Below are 9,158 nucleotides of genomic sequence, written 5' to 3' on the forward strand. Positions count from 1 at the left end.
AGACACATCTCTCTAAGTGAATCAAGCAGTTGGATGTCTCAGCAGCACATAATAGTCTATACTTTGTAACAATTCAAAAGCAATAGATAATGAATCAAGCAGCAACAGTAAACCTTATTGATCTATTTTCTCTGACACAGTGTTGAAATAAATCAATTTTATTTAGGAAATAATTAAGGTACAATTATATGAAGTTGATCACTGCTATATTCCCAAACACACACTATATTTAAGCATATAATTTATATTAATAAATGCTAATACTGGAGGAATAGATGATAGACTTTTTCCATAGATGGTAAAATTTATTATATGAATTGATTAAAGATAGTTTAATTTGCTCCCATTCAGCCAGGGTCTATTCATTATATATTAAGACACGAGCCCCTTTTGCCCCCCCCCCCCCCCCCTCTCTTGTTTCCTTGTTATATAACAGGTCAATATCTATTCCCAGGACCTACTAGGACCATCTCATATATATGTAACAAACGGAACTAATATAGCTCACACCGATAGAATCGCACTGTAAAATAATAAGGAATATTCCTTTAACAGTGCAGTGAGAAGTTCATAAAACCTCAAATATATGTAATACAATGGTTGTCAGTAACTGACATGAGGTAGGACGAATTATACCGTCTGCTTTCTAGGATATTAGAGATTGCTATACCTCTTACGAAAGCAGTACCGCTTATACTAAAATTAAAATCATGTAACTCATGATCGCTATTATAAAGGAAGAATGCTATATAAGACAACTGGAATTGCTACATTCCTCTAAGCAACTCTACCTGTCAATAATAGCTGACACGAAATTAGACGAAGCAAGCTGTCTCAGTAATTATATGTGCTTCCCAGTAGATTTGAGATTGCTATATCTCTAGGGAAAGCAACATCGATCCTATTAAAATCAGACTGAAAAGGGTCTGATTAGTATTATAAAGGAAGAGGGCTATATTTGGCCACTGGAATTGCCACATTTTCTATAGCAATCTTACTTGCAAGTACCCTATCAAATAAATAGACCCTATAATTGAATTGGAGCAACTTTTTCCTTTCGGGATAACAATAAATATATAATATCCCAATTTTGGAGATCTATTCCTTATACTACATATATTGAATCTATCTGTCTGTGGAAATATAATCGGGAATATAGCTTTAAGGGACATAGAGATATAGTGATCCATGATGATTGGTCAGTTTCACAACCGTGTCACTAATAACACCATATTATAGAATTATTTAGATCAGTAATTGGTCAGTTTCATAACTGTGTCACTAACAATACCACATCGCAGAATTATTTACATCAATAACCTGGTCACATACAGGATAATTTCGTGAAGGTGGCATAATAAGGAATCACACGTGGACACGCCTTTTAATCTTTCATTCACATTTCTTTATTTTCTTTATTCACTTATATGTCTGTTTTGTGATTTTAAACCTTATGTTTCACTGCGAGTTCGGGATAAAACATACATATGTTCATCTCATTTTAATACACATATCGTACAACCTGATATGTGTACTAGACAGATGGGAGAGTTAGGGTTAGGAGATTTCACATGGAAAGTTTGTAACATGGTTATGTCATACTCAGTCCCATATGTTCTCCCCGATGATGCATATTTCATATGCGGGAGGAAGGCGTATAGGTTCCTTGCCCCAAACTCAGAGGGATTGTGTTACATTGGAAAAGTACTGCCTGAAGTAATGACTGTATCCCATATCAAAATGAAAGACATACACCGTGGTGCCCAAGCTCCTTATACTCACACTCATTACGAGCACGTCGTTAAACGGCACCTGATAGAGAGGACAGAGCATCCGGCCTCTGATCTGATCCATGAATCCACCGGGATTCAATTCTTACTCGCGTTAGATATCACTCGTACCGCCAGAGGAGTGATAAACTATAGATATATATCTGCGCTAGCAAATTTGTTAGACAATATCACCGAAATGTATGACGACACATTCAGGTATACTGGGAGAGAGTTACAAGCCTACAAAACAAAACTGGTCCAGCATAGGATGATTCTCAATTACCTCACAGCTGTGACAGGCGGGTATTGTGTTACCCTAGCAACTCAATATGGAATAAAGTGCTGCACGTACATTACAAACAGCACGGAGGACCCAGCCAAGGTCATAGACCAAAAGATGGATGACATTTTACAATTAAAGTGGGAGTTCCGAAGGAGACATAATCTCACACTCGCTGCTGTGGGTAATGGGCTGACCAGTTGGGTGTCATAGTTGAACCCACGAAATTGGTTCTCTGGTTTAGGAGAATGGGCCCAAGGTATTATAATGGATGTAGGGAAATTTCTCTTGTGTATTCTGGGAGTCGTCATATTGGTTGGACTGATATTTAGATGCGTTCGGACTTTAACGAAGTGTAAAGGTAGTACCAGAGTGATGAGTCTGAGGAGCGAGGACACTGTAATAACAACAACTAATTTGATTTATGACCCAACGATAGAGACAATGTTGTGATGAAAATGTGATTCCACGGTCCGTTTCTTTCACCCGTTTCTCCTTTGTTTTCCTCCAAGGTACAAAGACATCCGCTTGGAAGAAGAATTTGACAACCTCTTTTATACAGACCATTGATGAACTATGCCACAAGCCCCCCAATATCCCTAGTGACTTTAACTTTTACGATAGCCCAATACTTTAGAGACTGTAAATTTATGGACATTGGAACAGCTTTTGCTCGCTATTTATAGCAAAAGCACCGAGAGACATCAGACAACATGTACATCAGACAAGACATCAGACAAGACCTCAATCGGCGACTGTTTATTTAAACTCACATAGTTTACGACTGCATTAATAACGATTGTCTCTTATCTTCATCTCTACAACCTCCAGGTAGTATCTCACATAGTCGACAGGTGATTCTCACATATTAGCATTCACATGTTCCCCCCTCCATGTATCATCAACTAAATGTGCTCCCCCATTTGTTGCAACCAAAAGCTGAAAAGAGCTCGGTAGAGTTTGACAGCCCATCCACAGACCCTTGATACGGGATAAGAAGGATTCAAATGTATACTTCGCAATACCTCGAAGCTTGATTTAAAACACGTACGGCACGATGATACATGACCCCTCAAACATGGATTTCATACACACATGCTTTTACTATCTCACTAGGTCATATTTTTCCCACCTTCTCCTCTCCTCCCCTTACCCAATCATAAAAAGGTGTTTACATGATGACATATATTTTTCTGTTTTGTTTAGGAAGTGGCAGTTATTGGTGACTGCCAAAGGGTGGACTGTCAAAGTCGAAAAATATCGTTATTCTCATGCCTTGTACTAACCCCATGCGCTTGCCCGCCACACATGCACATTCTTTCCCGTGCGTGCGCATATTCGCAGTTGCGTGACGGCACCTCCACGGACAAGCGCTCAAGCGCGTGGTATGTGCATTTACGGTAGAGTTTGTGTGCGTCTGGCGGGCGACTCGATTGTCACATAGTTAATCCAAATAGTGTATTTTGTAGGTTATGGTCTCCTTAATAATATCAGTAAGTTTGTTTAGTGTAACTGGTTCGTGAACAAAGGAATTCCTCTTTGCATGATACGAAGGGTCAGATAGGGTCTGAGCGATGGTGTTTGGTACCTAACCGAAGAGTATTTTATTAGAAACAATCCGGTGCTGGTTAGGTAGAGATTAATTGCTCCTGCGTATAGTTATGTCTATAAATAGTTTCTGGACATTTACTGTATTTGCGGTTCATTGTCCATGTGGTGGGATCCTGAGATTCCCTCCCACCTGAGCAGTCTGGAATAGTCACAGCCCACCTGTTCAAACAAACCTATGACCTTTTGTTGTAATGTGAAGACAGATTCCTGTGTCCAATGAACAATGAGATATAGGTCCCTTTGTAGTGTACTGTATGCAGTGTATATAAGGAACAGCCAGTTTGGGCCAGCTCAGTCTACTCTCCACAAAAGGTTTTCATGACTGACTAACTATGGAGCTGGTGACCAGGACTGCGCAGCGATCATTCCCCAGTGTGTAAGTTTTTCTCTGTAACCAACTTGTTCTCTGTTTGTATTTGCCATACTCTCTCTCTCTGTTATTGTTAAACTGTTGTATATTGTATATGTGTAGTTATCATGTTTAGGTATTGATGTTAGTCTGTAGTGTATAAGATGTTAACTGTATTTTTCCCTTTTTACATAACTAAATCTCGTTAGTAAAGGTTTTGGAACCTCAGCAGGGTGTCTGTGTTTCTCTAGCTAGTACAAAGGGTTTCAATGTATCTCAATCACTCAAACAGCTTGCTTAAATATCCAGGTTAACCAGTGGTATATCATTGCAGTATCTCAATACTAAGACTTACAGTATAATCAGGCTCTGTGTTTAAAGTTTATAAAAGTACTGTCTGTGTGTACGCTCGCTGTGTGTATTCCATACACCCAGCGTAGCGTGTGTACGTATTTTGCGTACCACGTGCGAGGCCTTCATACGCAAATAGCGTACGGAGGGCGTAGCACATGCACGTGGTTTAGCGGCCATTACGGCTACACGGTATTAGTATATAGCTAATGTTAAAAGGTAGATAACTGACTTTATCACTAGTAAGGGAATCCAGTTGTTTTTAGGCACCCGTAAGCATTGGGTGTCCGACGGGAGCTACTGAATTGTTTTGCCATTGGGCACAAGTTGGGCTTTTGGGAGCACAAACTGCTGTATTGACAGCATGCCTATTACTTTTCACGAATTTAGCTGCTTTATGCGTCTAAACCCTATGCCATTTGGGCACAACATGCACGATAAGTAATGGGTGCCCTCTGCATTTACAGAATAATTGACAATAGCCCGTCATAAAGCCGGATACATAATACATTTTACAACTAAATTATTTTGCACTAACCCTAAATAACTTTTGACTTATTCATACACATCATGTCCTCATGTACCAGAAATTGCTTTTGCTCATATCACTGCATGGTATTTGCTCCAAAATTATTACATCATTCAATCTCCCTGAGCTCACCCCTCTGTACACATTGCTGCTTCAATTATCCACTCCCCTCTTATCAACACTCATGAGCTTTTACTTTGAATGTAACACCCACACCCTGTCACCATAAAAAACATTCACATACCTTCTATAACTATATTTAACTCTCTCTCTCTCTCTCTCTTCTGCTTTTATTAGCTGGTGACATATCACCAAATCCAAGCTACAACCACTTGCCCCACTCAAATTCACCTGATTTGCTGCAATACAGAAATCCGGCTAACCTCATAAACCTCACATGCATCCCATCACCCACCAAAATACTAAAATGTGCCTTATGGAATGCATGCTCTGTTTGTAACAAATTAACATCCATCCATGACCTCTTAATCTCTAACAGCCTCAGGGGTCTATTTACTAAGCCTTGGATGGAGATAAAGTAAACGGGAAAAAAAGTACCAGCCAACCAGCTCCTGTCATTTTTCAAACACAGCCTGTAACATGGCAGTTAGGACCTGATTGGCTGGTACTTTATCTCCATCACTTTATCTCCACCCAAGGCTTAGAAAATAGACCCCTCAATTTGCAGGCCTCCCCCGCAGCACTGTCACATAGTGGTCTCCACTTTACACACACCTCCAGGCCTGGAAACAGTAAAGGACGAGGGGTTAGAATATTACTATCTCAATCTTTTATATACACAGTTCTACCACAGGTTCCATCACTCTTATTTAGATCATTTCAAGTACATTTTATCAGGATCAGCAACCCAAACAATTTTTGGAAGATTTTTCTGCCTGGCTCCCTCACTTCTTACCCACTGACATCCCCACTTTCATCACGGGTGATTTCAATCAGGGCCGGCTCCAGGCCTACTAGCACCCTGAGCAAGAAAATTTAAAAGCGCCCCCCCAAACCGCACGCGCTCCAGAAAAAGTGGGCATGGCCTCTGGGAAAGTGGGCGTGGCCTCGTAACTTCATATTATCAAACTATAAATAAATATATTTTCACACCCCCTCTACGCACACAATTAGCAGCCTTACACAGAACAGCCACAGTAGTGTTCCTTACACACACACACAATGGGGGTGATTCCGAGTTGTTCGCTCGCTAGCTGCTTTTAGCAGCATTGCACACGCTAAGCCGCTGCCCTCTGGGAGTGTATTTTAGCTTAGCAGAAGTGCGAACGAAAGATTAGCAGAATTGCGAATAGAAATTTCTTAGCAGTTTCTGAGTAGCTCCAGACTTACTCAGCCATTGCGACCAGCTCAGTCCTTTTCGTTCCTGGTTTGACGTCACAAACACACCCAGTGTTTGCCCAACCACTCCCCCGTTTCTCCAGCGACTCCTGCGTTTTGCAACTCGAACGCCTGCGTTTTTCCGCACACTCCCATAAAACGTCAGTTTCCGCACAGAAACACCCACTTCCTGTCAATCACACTACGATCAGCACAGCGATGAAAAAGCTTTGTTATGCCGTGAGTAAAATACCTAACTTTTGTGTAAAATAACTAAGCGCATGCGCTCTGCGAACCTTGCGCATGCGCAGTAAGCGACTAATCGCAGTATAGCGAAAATCGGCAACGAGCGAACAACTCGGAATGACCCCCAATGTCTCTAGTATAGTGCCAGATACACATGATATGCCCCCCAGCAGTGCCAGCTACACATAACATGCCCCGCAGCAGTGCCAGCTACACATGACATGCCCCGCAGCAGTGCCAGCTACACACAATATGCCCCCCAGAAGTGCCAGCTACACATGATAGTGTCAATGTTTTAGGGCAGGGTGCTGATCACAGGGAGGGCACATTTTTAAGTTAGGAGGGCAAAATGATGTACATACTGTAATGCTTGGTGTTCCCCTACCTACATGATGAAGCATGGAGAGTGCGCGCCGAAGGCGCGCTGCAAAAATTTAGGGGCGTTGCTTTGTGGGGAAGGTGCGTGGCCACATAATAGTGGCAATTCGCATTACACCACACAGTAGTACAGCTAATACACATTGCACCAGGTAGAACCTCCTAGACACTTTGCGCCAGGCAGAGCACTGAGACACATTGCCTAGCCACAGACGCCTAGTGGGAACACTACATGATATGCTCCCCAGCAGTGCCAGATACACGTGACATGCCCCCAGCAGTGCCAGATACACGTGACATGCCCCCCAGCAGTGCCAGATACACGTGACATGCTCCCCAGCAGTGCCAGATACATACTGTAAATGGCCACACAGTGCCGATATGCCCCCACAGGGCCAGATACATAAATGCCCCCTCAGTGCCAGATACATAAGTGCCCCCACAGTGCCAGATACATAAGTGCCCCCACAGTGCCAGATACATAAGTGCCCCCACAGTGCCAGATACATAAGTGCCCCCACAGTGCCAGAAACATAAATGCCCCCACAGTGCAGATATGCCCCCCACAGTGCCAGATACATAAATGCCCCCACAGTGCCAGATACATAAATGCCCCCAGTGCCAGAAACATAAATGCCCCCACAGTGCAGATATGCCCCCAAAGTGCCAGGTATATAAATGCCCCCACAGTGCCAGATACATAAATGCCCCCAGTGCCAGAAACATAAATGCCTCCACAGTGCCAGATACATAAATGCCCTCAGTGCCAGAAACATAAATGCCCCCACAGTGCCAGATACATAAATGCCCCCAGTGCCAGAAACATAAATGCCCCCACAGTGCCAGAAACATAAATGCCCCCACAGTGCCAGATCCATAAATGTCCCCAGTGCCAGAAACATAAATGCCCCCACAGTGCAGATATGCCCCCACAGTGCCAGATACATAAATGCCCCCAGTGCCAGATACATAAATGCCCCCACAGTGCAGATATGCCCCCACAGTGCCAGATACATAAATGCCCCCACAGTGCCAGATACATAAATGCCCCCAGTGCCAGAAACATAAATGCCCCCACAGTGTAGATATGCCCCCCACAGTGCCAAATACATAAATACCCCCACAGTGCAGCTATGACCCCACAGTGCCAGATATTCACTCACAGATCACAATACCTGCGGTGCTGGGAGCCGGGAGGGGGAGTCCTGCTGAGGGCGCGGGCGGACGGATCAAAATTCCTGTGTGCGCGCTATGTGCGCTGCGCGGCATCTGACGTCAGACGCCGGCGCTGCACAGCGCACTGCATAGCACGCACACAAGTGGCCAGGGCCGGGACACTGTAGGCTGGCTCCAGGCAGGAATATGGCGGCGGCAGCGTGCGGCACCCAGTAAGGGTGGCGCCCCGCGCGGCCGCTCTATTCGAACATGCCTGGAGCCGGCCTTGATTTCAATATCCCTTTTGATAGCCGAACATCTGCTGCTCATGCCTCCAAACTACTCTCTCTAATCTCCTCTCTTGGCCTCTCCCTATGGACTGACACCTCTACTCATCAGGAGGGCCACTGCATTGATCTTGTATTCACCAGACTATGCTCAGTTTCTGAATTCACTTGCACTCCTTTCCATCTCTCTGATCACAACCTTTTTACCTACACGGTCTGATCCATTACTTCAAACTAATGGGCCTAATTCAGACCTGATCGCTAGCAGGCGAGTTTTGCACTGCTGTGATCAGATTGTCGCCGCCTACAGGGGGAGTGTATTTTAGCTGTGCAAGTGTGCGATTGTATGTGTAGCAGAGCTGTACGAACAGATTTTGTGCAGTCTCTGCGCAGCCCAGGACTTACTCAGCCACTGCGATCACTTCAGCCTGTCCGGGATCAAAATTGACGTCAGGAACCCTCCCTGCAAATGCTTGGACACACCTGCGTTTTTCCAACCACTCCCTGAAAACGGTCAGTTGCCACCCACAAACGCCTTCTTCCTGTCAATCTCCTTGTGATCACCTGTGCGAATGGATTCTTCGCACAAACCCATTGCTGAGCGGTGAACCGCTTTGTACCCGTGCAACGTGCCTGCGCATTGTGGTGCATACGCATGCGCCGTTTAGACCTGATCGCAGTCAGTACAAAAACGCAGCCTAGTAATCAGGTCTGAATTACCCCCAATGTCACTAAAGTCTACCAAACCTCCACAAACCCGCAGAAATATTAACACCATTAACTATCCACCTCTCTGCAACAACTACTCTCACCAATTTCTACATTCACCTCTACTGAGTCTGCTGTATCACAACTGAACCAG

Source organism: Pseudophryne corroboree, chromosome 1, assembly GCF_028390025.1.
Source record: "Pseudophryne corroboree isolate aPseCor3 chromosome 1, aPseCor3.hap2, whole genome shotgun sequence".
In the NCBI taxonomy this organism is placed as follows: Eukaryota; Metazoa; Chordata; class Amphibia; order Anura; family Myobatrachidae; genus Pseudophryne; species Pseudophryne corroboree.